Source organism: Vicia villosa, linkage group LG3 (assembly GCF_029867415.1).
Source record: "Vicia villosa cultivar HV-30 ecotype Madison, WI linkage group LG3, Vvil1.0, whole genome shotgun sequence".
Classification (NCBI taxonomy): domain Eukaryota; kingdom Viridiplantae; phylum Streptophyta; class Magnoliopsida; order Fabales; family Fabaceae; genus Vicia; species Vicia villosa.
Genome location: NC_081182.1, coordinates 122,243,127 through 122,258,076, shown reverse-complemented (window position 1 = coordinate 122,258,076; position 14,950 = coordinate 122,243,127).

The following is a 14,950-nucleotide window of genomic DNA, read 5'->3' as shown; positions in this document are numbered from 1 at the left end:
TTTGGGCGCAGGAATCAAATGGTGTCATGTTTAGGTATCAATTTCTTGAAGATGGGAACCTTATCTAGGGGCGGTTTTACGCGAAATTAATGGTTCTGTTGGATTCGTAAGGACGATTATGGTCCACCTGGGTTACTATGGTGTATCGGCGTGAGAATTTCTTGCAGGTTGCAGCCATGGCCGTGGGCGAATCCGAAACAAAGACGAACAGCAGGTGTTGCACCCAGACGTAGGACCACCATGCGCCTTCAATGCAAAGCCATCCGATCAAGCCAATATCACAGGATTTCCAGCGCCAGGTTCTGTTTTTCCTCCATTATTTGCTTATTTGTATTCTTTTTTTGTTTTTTGTTTACTTCTTTACAATTAACTTTTTTCTAAAACCATTAAAACTAATTTAACAATTAGGTTAGATTAATAATTTCAATTAGTTATTTATTTAATTAATTTATTAGAATAATTAGATAAATAATTTAATTTAGTGATTTAATAATTAATTTTAATTAGGTTTTAATAATTAGAATAATTAGGGATTAACCTTTAATTAATTAGTCGATTCTAAAATTAATTAGGTTTAAACCAATAATTAATTTTTAGGTTTATTGACCTCGATTAATTTAGAAACCCTAGTAGCCTTAGGTATTTATAGGTAGGTGTTGTCCATTGATCAAGGTATCGAGTTTTCTCATAAAACTTTCATTCCCTAAAAATCAGGATTTACCCTAAATGTGTCCTAAACCTTTGCCTTTTTTTCAGAACCTCCTTTATTTCTTATCAATGCCTTTTATTTGCCACAAAAGGTTTTCTACCTTTCTCTTCTTCATTTTTCAGGTTACTCGAAGATCTTTCTGACGCAACCTTATCAATCAAAGCTAAGTTTCTATATTTATTTTCTTTTTTCTTTTACCTTTTTATTCTGATTAGGGTTAACCGTATCTGCCATTGAACTGATAATGCACTCACTATATTTTGCCTTCTTGTTTTTCCGCCTTTTCAGGGTTTGTCAAATCGCCAAAGCTACGAACGTTGGTAACCCTAAACTCTATCTCAATTATTACTTATGTTAAACCTTTTATTTTTATATCCCGCTGGTTTCAATTCCCCTCTCCTCCGCTGGTTACAATTTCCCTTCCCCGTTATTACTGTTTATATTATACTGCGTGGTTAGTAATTCTAGGGAGTGCAACTTATTAATTGAATTAGCATCACGTAATTTTACAAGATAAATAACTGAATTGAACCACGTGATTGTTGCACACATGCATTCTTTTGGGGTAACCTCTCTGTTGCCTTGTTGCCTGTTGCCTTGTTGCCTTGTGTTTTGTGCAGAATAGCCAGTCCCTCGAATACGAGGATACCTCAGCCATGTTGCCTCGATTAAAGGTCATGGTCCCTAATGATGCTGCCTTCGATACACTAACATGACCTCGACCCTCGGAAGTTGCCTACGGAAAAGGCTGAGGTATCTTCTGGTTGCCTACGAAAGGCTATTCTGATCCTTCCCTTTAGACTACCTGCCTCTCTATGGCATGGATCAGTCTTATGGCAAAGGATATTTCGATGACCCTTCTACCTCAAAACGAAAGGCTTCCTGCCCTCTTATGGCAAGGATTGACCCTTTCATTCTGAAAGGCTAAAAAGAGACCTATCATCTGAGTTTAAGGTAATTTCCCCTAATTGCCTTGCCATGCTCTATTTTCTATATTCTTTCTCAAAATTCTTCAAAAACTGGCTACGCTCATTTTACGAGCTAAAGTCCATTTTTTCCTCTTTCATCTACATTTTCTGAAAACGAGCGAGCAAAGCAATTAAGAGCCCATGGAAAACCATGGATGCAAAGGGTGCCTTACACCTTCCCTTTGCATAAATTACCCCCCGAACTTAGATTTCTTTAAAAGGTTTTTTTTCTGTTTCTTTTTGCCTTTCTGAATTTGTTTGGATAAAATAAAAGTCGGTGGCGACTCATGCTTAACCGCGACATTTCGATCGATAAAAAGTCAGTTCACCGTATTACAGAAGGACACGTGGTTGTAAAAATACAAAGGTGTAAAAGGAAAATCCCTACGGGCTAGGGAGTGCGTAGGAGCAAGCATAGAGTGACCGTTCAAGACAGTCACTAGATTCCATGGCCATCGAGAGGCCAATCGACGTATGCTAACGAAGGTATCCTTCGTACGAAGGACACGGTTTTAAGAATAGGATCCCTATAGACTAGGGAATACGTAGGGATACCTGCAAAATTGAAACGCATAGATACTCGAAGCATATAAATTGTAAACATATAATAAGCACATGAGTCCAAAAGTCCTAGGTTCATAGGTTCGACGTAGCGGCTTTAGGGAGCCTACCCTTTCCATGGGAGTGTTCTAGAAGGTCTCATGGGGTCGTTCGTAGCCTCCGAGACTTTTTGTCTCTTTGGGTTTTAGAACAACTCATTTTATCCATGAGGTTCGAATTTTTGGGGTAGGTTCTCAGAGAGATCAGCCAAATACCAAGTCCTGCCCTCAACAAGGTCAAGCCTCGTATTGGACATTTCCGGATATTCAACCCACTCTGAGTGGAGTTATCAATGAGACTCGTAGGCGATTCAAGTCCCCCCTGGTCTCAAGGATAACTCCCACACTTAGGTTTTAACACAATCATAAAATAACCAGCAGTGCATATAATATATAATTAAACATTTTAAGGCAAACATGACAGATAAAACATTTAATGAAAACAAAAAACAATAAATAAATAAACAAATAATTAACTATTTATTATAAAGATAAACCTTCCCCCAAACCCTAAAAATGGCAAACTTGCCAAACCCTAAAGATGCGCCATAAACCTAAACCATTAGCCACAAACCTAAACCCTCTCAAGCCTTAGGAGCATAATAATTAACCTAATGTGTGTCCCCAGCAGAGTCGCCAGCTGTAGCAACCTGCCCTAAAAATAAAGATTCTAGAGTCGCCACCTATTCTGAAGGGCGAATAGGAAACCCTACGCAGTTTAGAGATCGGGGTAAGTTATTATAATCAGGTCAAGGGAAGGTGTTAGGCACCCTCAACCCTTTCCTATTGGCTTTGAATCTAAGGGTCAAGTTTTATGGCTAGAAGTTAAGGTTAATAGCTAAGGAATTGAATAGGGGAAAAATTGAGATTTTAGGGAGGGGGACTCGCCTTGGTTATCCAAGTGCCTACGTATCTCCTTATGGAGAATCAGAGTCAACGTAGTTCGAGCACAGGGTTGTACGCCTTTGAATTGATTATGGAGGTGTTTGAAGGCTTTTTGAATGGCCTATCGTAGTTTTGAAATGATATGGTTTGCAAGGCATTTTGAGTTGCCTGATTGAAAAGGATGAAAATCCGTAGTGTCGTGGTTTAGTGTGTTTTGAATGTGTCATACCCCAAAATTTTCCTTCCATATTCCATTTATAATAATTCAAAGTTCAAGATTCAATTCCAAAGCCTTGCTCAAACAATCCCAAGATCCACAGTCAACTGATTCAAACCTGAAGGTCAACTACAATCAAAGCATGATTCAAACCTATGATCATTGGTCAAACATCAAGTATAGAGGTGCATAACCATCATTTGATCAAAGATTGATCATGATTCCATTAATAGAAACTCAGAGATGAACAAATACAAAAAGGTTCAAATTAGGGTTTCTTAGGAGAAAGTCAACCCAACTTTGACTGGGCATAACTTTCACATGGAACATCAAAAATCCCCCACTCAAAGCCTATTTTGAAGGAAATTGGATTCTCTACAACTTTGTCACTCACAAGCCAAGGCTAGAAATGTTTCATTTGAGAGATATCATGCAAAAGATTACAGGTCATTTTCAGGCATCCTTCAAAAACAGTTTTTCCCAAAGAGGATATGATCAAGATAAAAGCTCCAAATGAAAAATATATTCCAAAGTGGCTTATAGAGGACCTCTTGAGGTTTCCAAAAAGTCTTAGAACTCCCTCATAGCTAAAAAAATTGAGTGAGATATGCTTGATCAAAGTTGAGCAATTTTTGGAGGCAAAATGTGAAATAAAGAGGGTTCAAATTGGAATATTTTGCAAATGGGCCTATGTTTTATGACTTAAACTTGATCCACAAGATATCCAAACCATAAGCCACGGATTTCACCTTTTATTTTATTTTATATGATTTTTTATTTTATTTAAAAATGATATAAAATGATATAATTGAAGAAAATCAAATATTGTGTCAAAAATATTCACATAAACCACTTCCAATCAACATTTATGGCTAAATATAATATATTTTCGTGGATTATTGATTGAGGAAGGAATTGATACAATATTGGTCCAAATATAGCAAGTTTTCATTCAAGAATAAAGTGAATTTCACAAATTTTGCAAGATTGGATTTAGGAGGCCTTTGGACTATTTTCTTGACCTAATTGGTGCCTCTATAAATATATAACATAAAGCAATGGAGTAGGGGACGAAAAATTCAGAGAGGGCATACTTGCAAGAACGAAAAAATCACCAAAGAAACTCAAACTCGGTGTTGGCAATTGTGAGGCTTTTAACAAGAGTTGATGATTGCAAAGGAATCACTGAAGGATTTGGAACGTGACTGGATCGTTGCACGACCTCAATAACCCCAGAATTCGTCCATACAAGCCCAGGTATGTGACTCTGAAAATCTCTTCGATCTGGGCAATTTACGCATCATCACTGAAATATAATTGCATATTCTTGTTTGTGCCACTTTTGTGAACGTTTCTGGATCGGTTATTTAAAACTTGCGCGTTTTAACCATGTTCTGCCATTAAAGGCCGTTTGGAGTTTTAGGGTTTTCGTTTGGAGCTTTTAGGTTAGAGGTGAAATTCGGACCAATTGAACGCGTGGCTAGGTTCGTGTGGTTCAGACGAGAAGAATGGGGAGCTCGCGAAAGATTTATACATATGTATGACCTGTTCGTTATTTCTTCAGATACGCTTGCTACGAACAAAGTACTAGCAAAATCGTAGCAAAACATATGTATAATTTTGCAGGTTTGGTTGGGACGATGATGATGTGTCGTCGTGGTATTGGCGCATTTGAAATTCGCGCGCCTTATTTGCATTTGATTTATTGTTTCATATATATTGTGTTGGATGCGTACTTTAAACGAATGATTCGTTTGGCTGGGGTGGTAGTGAAGCGCTTAGTTGAGGGGGAGAGAGTGTGGCTTCGAACCTCACCTCCCACGCTATTTTTTTTTTTGAAAACCTGGCTTCTTGTTCCCATATGCGCACAATCACATGGCTCACCATGTACCCTCATGATCCAACCATCAGATCGCCACCACTTTAAATCTAACGTTCCAGGCCTAATCTATATACCATGAACCTCCAGATCTGCCCTACTGAACCAAAACCCTAAATGAACTAAAATAATTTTAATTAATTTATATGTTTTAGTTAAATTCTTTTAAATATTCATTCATGTAATAATAATTTATTTTTATAAATAAATTAATATATGACTGATCAGCGCATTTTGATGCACATTCCTCTACGTTTGTACTTATACATTTCCATGGTTTGCTTGTCTTATTTTTGTATTTTATAATGTTTTTATATTTTAATTTATTTTTATTGTTATTTGATTTTCGTATTTAATTTTCAGCATTAGCAGTCTGCACGGAAACGATCATATCTGGAGTTCCAGGAGTCCGATTGAGGCGTTCTAATAATCGTCGGAAAGCTAAGATAAAGAGCTACAATTCTTATGTTGGAGTCGAAGTCAGAATCGGACTGTAGCAGGGCCAGAAAATTCGTTGAAGTTGCAGCACTCGTTTATTTAAGTTTCGGGTCATTAGTTTTGGGCCTGGGTCGTATGTTCGACCCAGTTGGTTTGTAAAACGGGTTGTACTATTTCCCCTTAGCGTAGCAGCCGCGTTACTGATTATCACCATTCACATTTTTGGAAGAGCTTGTACGTTTGATCATGAAGAACTAATTCCTAGAGGTTAATCTGCTGTAAACGGTTTCCGCCGATACTTTGAGGTTCTTATATTTTCCAATTAATCTATTTCCTTTCAATTCTAATCTTTGATATGTTGTTTGCTTAATTCGATATTATCCAAGGTTAGATTGATTTATTTCGATGGTTGCATGTTCCTATACTTTAATCGCGTTTGCTTAATCCGCGTATGTTTGTCGTGTTTGCTTAATTCACGATTGCTATATATAATCCGTTTGCTTAATTCGGGAATTAGGAACATACATCACATAATTTCAATTGCGCTTGTATAATTGTTTTTATAATCGAAAAGGGAATATAATCCGCTTGTGAGTTGGAAATTATTTGGATCGATGATAAGTTAGGAAGCCAAAACAGTAGATTAATCATTTCAGCTTATTTTGATAATCACTTATTTTCACTATTTTGTTTAATCGAAACCTTAAACAAACCCCCCCTAAATCGATTTACCTTTGGTTAATAATCAACGAGAATCCTTGTGAGAACGATATTCGAGTTGTCGTTACCGCTAAACTACCATTTTACAAAATACTCGTTTTTGATCCGTGCGCGACAGCGGATCAAATTGGCACCGTTGCCGGGGATTCTTGTTGTTATTAACTGATATTAGAGTCATAGGTTTAGTGTTCTCGCGTTTAGGCCGTAGTTTCCCCACGGTTTTGGCCAATTCGCGTTTTGAGTCGAAAAAAATCGGTTTTTGGAAAAATTGTGTTCGATTGTAAAAAGTTTTTGCCTACTGGAAGCAGAAAAATCGTGTGATCAATACTCCCTTACTCTAGAAGAGTAAGGGAAATCAACCCAAAATTGTCAAATTCCTCTTTTTTCTATTTTTAATTAATTATTTACTGTTTTGTCAGTTTTGAAAAAATCCAAAAAAATTCCCAAAATTCTTATTTGTCTTAATTAGTTTAAATTTTGTGTTTTTATATTTTTCTAAATTTATTTTAATCGTTTTCCTTCTTTCTATTTTTTTCTGCCTATATGGGACATAATTGATATTTCTGTGTTTGTTGAACCATGGCTGAACAAAGAACTTTGACGCAGTTGCCTGTCCCTAATGTGAACTATAATGGTTTATGTATTGACTATCCTGCGACTGATACACCTTTTGAATTGGAATATGGTTTAACACATTTGTTGCCTAGCTTTAGTGGTTTTGCAGGAGAGGATTCGCATAAGCATCTGAAGGAATTCCAGGTTGTGTGCTCTGCACCTTCCGAACCTTCACTAGAGGATATTGTCAAACAAATGGCTGCAAATAATCTTCAGTATCAACAGCAAATAGATTCTACTCTCCAGACTTTGCAAACACAGATTGGACAGCTTGCCACTTTGATGAATGCCATGCAGCAAGCTCAAGGATCAAACCAACAACCCTTGGAAGAGCATTCTGTTTTTCAAATTGAGTCGCTTTCTGAAAATGTTGATGATACTCGTAATGGTTTGCTTTCATATGATTTTCCATCACTGTCTGATTTTGATGATGTTTACTCATGTTCTGATTGTACTGACACTAATGTGTGTGTTGTTTGTGCTGAGATTAATGATGCCTTGCAGGGTGACATTTTTCCTACAGGTGAAGTGGTCGATGAAGTTGTTTATGCAGTTGAACTTGAAATCTCGGCTGCCCAAAACACACCATCCGTTGAACAACCACCTTCTTTAGAGTCTGCACTACTTCCTGAAGATTTAAGTTATTCATCAAAGACTGAATTTGAGAATGAAGAGAAATCATTGAAGAAACATAGAAATGGAATTGGATGGATTGACATTCTTGATATTATTCCATCATGTAATAAGCATAAGATCTCACTTTCAGATGAAGAAAAATTAGTGAGGCAGCCCTTACAACCATTGATCTTTGATGTTGTGATAAATGACATCACTTTCACATGCGCATTCGACACTTTTACTTTTCGGAGATTGTTCTTTGATCCTGGAATAAAAGGCGAAGGCACTAAAATAAATTTCAAGGTCAATGTACACCGTATTAGGCTATTCCACGAGAGCCCTACTTTGGAAGGAGAGATTGTAAAAGAGGTTTCACTAGCAAAGGCTATTTATGCGATCACATATCCTCCTTGAATACCCGGGTGTGTTCTTTCCTTTCTCTCACTCTTACTTTATATTTGAGTTCTTTTCATTGAGGACAATGCTTATTGTAAGTGTGGGGGAGGGAATCATTTATTTTCTTTGCTTTTGTTCTTTGTTTTATTTTCTTTTGTTTTCTTGTTTTGTTTTCAGTTTAAAAAAATAAATAAATATGCATCATTTTGAAAGTTTTAGGCTATAGACTGATTTGAGTCGGGTTTGCGGAGACTTAGGAAAAATTCACAAGATCGGTATCGTTCTAACACCGTAAGTCTCCTGCATATGGAAATTGATTTGAATTTGTTATTATGTTTTAGCTTTAATTTCTCATTCTTTGACAGCTCTTGAGTAGTTTATTTCAGCAGTCGGCACCATCTCTCACACACTTTACGCAGGGAAGCCGATGAATATAAGTGAATGTTCCAAAAAGAAAAAAAAGAGAAAAGAAAAAGAGAATACACCTTCTAAGTTTGGTGACCCTCACCCGGTCACTTAACCCAACGGTTGTGTAATCTTCAAAAAAAACATTTTCAAAACTCTTTGTTAGTTGGTTCAGCGGTTTCTGGTGCTGAACTTGGTAGGGAGGATTACGGTCCGATCCCCCGCAACTACATCTGAGTAAGCAAAGGGTTATGCCACGTAAGTACCGGAACCCCGTGCAAAAAAAGGATCAGAGTCACTAACCGGTCGTCCTTCTATAAGTGTGTGGAGATAACGGGCTTAATGTGATTGCGCCTGAATGAAAAAGAGCAAAAAGGATGAGTAAGTTAGGCTATGGTACAATAATATGAATTGAATTGGTTTGTGTATTTAGGAGGCTTATGTCTGCATATCTGTGGTTAGTGTTCTTACGATGCCCTTAGTGTGCAAGATTAGTACCTGTCGATGCAAACTTACCCGAAGAAGATTTGTAGCCTAGGATGAGTAACTGTTGATGTATTTGTGCTTTCTTTGTTTTGTTTTTCATTTTGCTCGGAGTGCAAAAGTTCAAGTGTGGGGGAATTTGATCAGTGCATTTTGATGCACATTCCTCTACGTTTGTACTTATACATTTCCATGGTTTGCTTGTCTTATTTTTGTATTTTATAATGTTTTTATATTTTAATTTATTTTTATTGTTATTTGATTTTCGTATTTAATTTTCAGCATTAGCAGTCTGCACGGAAACGATCATATCTGGAGTTCCAGGAGTCCGATTGAGGCGTTCTAATAATCGTCGGAAAGCTAAGATAAAGAGCTACAATTCTTATGTTGGAGTCGAAGTCAGAATCGGACTGTAGCAGGGCCAGAAAATTCGTTGAAGTTGCAGCACTCGTTTATTTAAGTTTCGGGTCATTAGTTTTGGGCCTGGGTCGTATGTTCGACCCAGTTGGTTTGTAAAACGGGTTGTACTATTTCCCCTTAGGGTAGCAGCCGCGTTACTGATTATCACCATTCACATTTTTGGAAGAGCTTGTACGTTTGATCATGAAGAACTAATTCCTAGAGGTTAATCTGCTGTAAACGGTTTCCGCCGATACTTTGAGGTTCTTATATTTTCCAATTAATCTATTTCCTTTCAATTCTAATCTTTGATATGTTGTTTGCTTAATTCGATATTATCCAAGGTTAGATTGATTTATTTCGATGGTTGCATGTTCCTATACTTTAATCGCGTTTGCTTAATCCGCGTATGTTTGTCGTGTTTGCTTAATTCACGATTGCTATATATAATCCGTTTGCTTAATTCGGGAATTAGGAACATACATCACATAATTTCAATTGCGCTTGTATAATTGTTTTTATAATCGAAAAGGGAATATAATCCGCTTGTGAGTTGGAAATTATTTGGATCGATGATAAGTTAGGAAGCCAAAACAGTAGATTAATCATTTCAGCTTATTTTGATAATCACTTATTTTCACTATTTTGTTTAATCGAAACCTTAAACAAACCCCCCCTAAATCGATTTACCTTTGGTTAATAATCAACGAGAATCCTTGTGAGAACGATATTCGAGTTGTCGTTACCGCTAAACTACCATTTTACAAAATACTCGTTTTTGATCCGTGCGCGACAGCGGATCAATGACACTAATATTTAAAATGACAATTTATTGTTCGTTCCGATTAAATCGATTAATCGTGATGGTCAATGATAATTTTAATTAAAATGATATTTAATTAAAATGTAATTCAATCATATTTGGTTAAATGGTTGTGACTATCTTATTAGTCGTGATGATTAACTTTGTCTTTTTTTCTTTTTTTAACTTTAATTCGTTATTCTTTTTAATCGAATCAATCGATTGCGAGGGATAACGATACAAACTAATTATTAAAAATTATAAAAAAATATATCCTAATTCGTTATTAGTAATAATCAAATCAATTGATTAAAATTTGTAACGGTGCAACTTCAAATCTTTTAACTATGGCGATTGAATCTATTGATCGTTGCGGTTAATAGTGCAAAACTAAATCAGGGTTGTACGCCCGAACCTCAAAAACACTTTTCAAACCTTTCAAAACCACAAATTTCAAACTAGAGATTTTTATCCTCATTCAAAACTATGATAAGATAGTTCAAAAACCTTCAAACCATATTAATTCTAATTCTAAGGGCGTACAACCCTTCCCCGAACTACGTAGACTCTTATCCTCCGTAAGGAGGTACGTAGGCACTTGGATAACCAAGGCGAGTCCCCTTCCTTCTAAATCTCATTTTTCCTGATTTAAATTATAAACCTTTAACTATGATAATTGTTTGCCTTGACCCTGTCTGTCATCTTTTTTTATCTTCTGCCATAAACCTTGACCATTATAATGCAAACCTTAGGAAAGGGTTGAGGGTGCCTAACACCTTCCCTCGACCTGAATATAGTATCTTACCCTGATCTCTTAACTGCGCGAGGTTTCCTATTCGCCTTGGTAGAATAGGTGGCGACTCTAAACATTAAATTTTTAGGCAGCTTGCTACAGTTGGCGACTCTGCTGGGGACAACTATAATGGTGAATACTATGCTCCTATAGGTTTTGGCAGGGTTAGGTTTGGCAAGTTTTTTTTAGGGTTTGGCAAACTTGCCATTTTTAGGGTTTGGGGGAGGTTCATCTTTTAATAAATATTAAATTATTTTTTTATTTATTTGTTATTTGTTTTTTCTTAAAATGTTTATTTATCTGCCTTAAAATGTTTACCTATATTATTATATGCATTGTTGTTTTTTATGTTGTGTTAAACCCTAAGTGTGGGAGTTAACTTTGAGATCAATAGGGGACATGAATCGCCTACGAGTCTCATTGATAACTCCACTCGGAGTGGGTTGAGTATTCGGAAATGTCCAAAACGAGGCTTGACTTTGTTGAGGGCAGGACTTGATACTTGGCTGATCTCTCCGAGAACCTACCCCAAAAATTCGAACCTCACGGATAAAATGAGTTGTTCTAAAATCCGAAGAGACAAAAAGTTTCGGAGGCTACGAACGACCCCATGAGACCTTCTAGAACCCCCTATAAAAAGGTTGGCTCCCAAGAGCCGCTACGTCGAACCTATGAACTTATGTGATTATGTGCTATATGTATATATATGTGTTGATCCTTATTTTTTTTATTATTATTATTTCTTTTTTCCATTCATCATGCATCATGTGCATTCTTGCATCATATCTTATTCAAAAAAAAAAACAAAGAAAGAAAAAGGATATCATGCATATCATGCATGACATACACATCATTTTCATGGCATTAAGATAAGATTTCTCTTCTATCTCCAGAACAAGGGACCATTGGGAAGGATAACCTAACATCCCGACCGTCTTATCAAACAAGATTCCAGCAAAAGAGATCAATGGACCAGCTGGAACAGAATCAAGCCGCTCTTCGTGAGGAGGTGGATCAACTAAAGGTTAGTATGGAAGAAGTTAAAGGAGGTATGACTCAGATGCTAGGATTTATGAAGGCCCTCCTGGATAAACAAGAAAAAGCAAAAGAGGTTCAGTCTGGGGATACCCTGGTTCAGGATGAGATCCCTAACGACGAAAACCCGCTGCTAGGATTTGTTTCAGGCTTTGGCCCAGCTAAGGACAAACCTCAGGTCCGATCTGTCAGGAGAGCTATCCAGTTCCAAGAGAAAGGAGAGACCTCCCAAGAAGGATTTGTCCCCACTCCACAAATGAAAGGGACAACACGCACAGTTCGCATTCCTGCTAGTAATGTCCCTAGGGATGATGATTACCTGGATCTACAATACGAAGTGCAAGAGGTGGAAAACACAGACCAAGTACCTCATACGCAATAGTCTAATCCCGACTCTAGGGAAGACTCCAAGGATAGTGAACAAATCAAGGCGCTGGAAGAGAGACTAAAAGTGGTAGAAGGATACGATGTCTTCGACGTGGATGCCTTCGAAATGAGCTTAGTCTCAGACTTGACTATCCCACACAAATTCAAGATTCCAGACTTCGAAAAATACAAAGGGCTCACGTGTCCGAGAAATCACTTGCGCATGTATGTGCGAAAAATGGCTGCTTATGCTCACGATCAAAAGCTGATGATACACTTCTTCTAAGAGAGTTTAAGCGGAGCATCTATGGACTGGTATATGCAACTGGAGAAATCCTATATCAGAAGCTGGAATGATCTGGCTAACACATTCTTGAAGCAGTACAAGTACAACTTGGACATGGCACCCAATTGGATGCAATTACAAAACATGTCACAGAAGAAGGATGAATCATTCAAAGAGTATGCCCAAAGGTGGAGGGAAATGGCTTCTCGAGTCCAACCTCCCCTAATGGAAAAAGAACTGGTGGACATATTTATGAGCACTTTGCAAGGACCGTACTACGACAAGATGGTCGGAAGCATATCTTCAGGGTTCTCGGACTTGGTAGTCATTGGTGAGAGAATTGAAGATGGAATAAAAAAAGGGAAGATACAAGGGGCACCCTCAAGTTCCTATCACACAAAGAAGTCGTATGACGGAAAAAAGGAATCCAACACTGTGGGGGCAATCGTGGATAATCAGACCCCAATATCACAGCAAAGGGATCAACAAAAGCAACAGGGTGGCCAACGTACCTGGAGGCCCAAGCCAAAACGATCATTCACCTCGTTGTACATGCCATTGTCCCAAGCTTTGCAACGTCTACTCAGTCAGAACTTGGTAACTCTGCTACCTCCATATTCAGCTCCAGCTAACCCCGCTCCTGGGTACAAGCATCATGCTAGATGCGCTTATCATTCAGATAGTCCTGGCCATGATACAGAGGATTGTGGGCCTTTGAAGCACAAGATCCAAGATTTGATTGAAGAAGGACTCATTGAGTTCGAAGATCCTCGCAAGTCTAATACCATAGGTGGCTAGAAGGAGGATTTCTTAGATCATTAGTTTTGTTTTCATTCGCAATTTCTTTCCGTTTGTTTAAACATTAGTCCTACGACATATGATGTGTACTTTACAATAATCATTAATGCATCGCTTACGTTTGTCTTGATTTACTCCTAGTGTTCTCACTATATTTGAAACTGTGTTTTACTCGGTTTTCTCATTTGTGATATTCAACTCTCGTTAAAAGTCGTACACCTTTAGAGGGAGAATGACGAAAACGATACCATAATTTCATACACTACGCTTTCGAACAGACCGTGTTGACGATGTACAGGCATTGTTTCAATTCCTAAATAACGGAGATATAAGGATGTTAATCCCTTGTCAACCCCTTTGAGCCTAAAGAAGTAGGAGTTTTCCTTCATATAAAATAAAACCCTTAATACATAACCTGGGGTAGGGTAGTTGCTCAGTTAACTTAATTATTCCAAGTTGTTTCTTTGAACATAATCACCGATGGTTCCCCGTCATCATTAAGTCCGGCAGTCAATGTCCGCAAAGAAAAGAAAGCAATACAAGGGCCTGCTAAGTCAAAACCTATTAAGGAGACTTAGATAAAATTGGGGCATCCCGCTGACTGTAGTTTTAAAACGAACAGTTCAGGCAAAAGTTAGGGATAACAAAGTCGAAAAGAGGTCACTATGTACCTTCGACAAAAGGAAAGATATTACAAAAAAAGGAGAATGGCTGCCTTTGCAGATAAACCTTTGGTTTTTGAACCATCATGTCAATGTCGTAATTCCATAATTCTTTTGGAGACTAAATGCATAGCTAACTGAGCATAGGACTGGAGAACATCACGAAGATTGGGATGGGTACAAATAAACTTTGAGCCTCTATCTTTTGTTTCTTTAAACCGTGAACCAGGCCACGTTACAACCCTTAAAAGTCCTAACTGAAGCATGGTTAGTTCGAAAGCATATCGTTACTAAAGGTATCCCGACTCCTTAAGGTCTACTATAACTTTTGAGTTGATATCACTTTCTTACAAAAAAAAAAACTTCGTTTTATTAAAAAAATGTTTTTAAACTATCAAGACAAACATATGCATTCGCATCTTATGAATTTCATTACAAAGTGCACTTGTCTATGTGGATTCAGATGATTAAATATCAGGGAGAAGTTGCATGGGGCATGGCTAATGGCTAAAAATCCTACTGACTGACGAAGTAGCTTTAAAAACTCGTCGAAAGAAGAAACATCCTTTATGCATGACTGGAATGACTAATATGTACACATGGCATAACTCGTCATTATACCATTTACACGGGGCAAATCTAATCAAGATCCATGGAATCTCTCAAAAGCGTTGAATAGCCCATGGGGCAAGCCCATCACCTGGGGGCACGTTGCAAAGGTCACTCAGTATCATATGGTGTCAATGCCACTCTCACATCCTTTCCAGGAACCTTTGTAGGATACTTCTCAATCTGTCCATATAGTCTTCTTTAAGACATGTTCAAATACTTCTTACCCTTTCTAGGAGCCTTTTCCAGATAGTCTTTTTAAGACCCA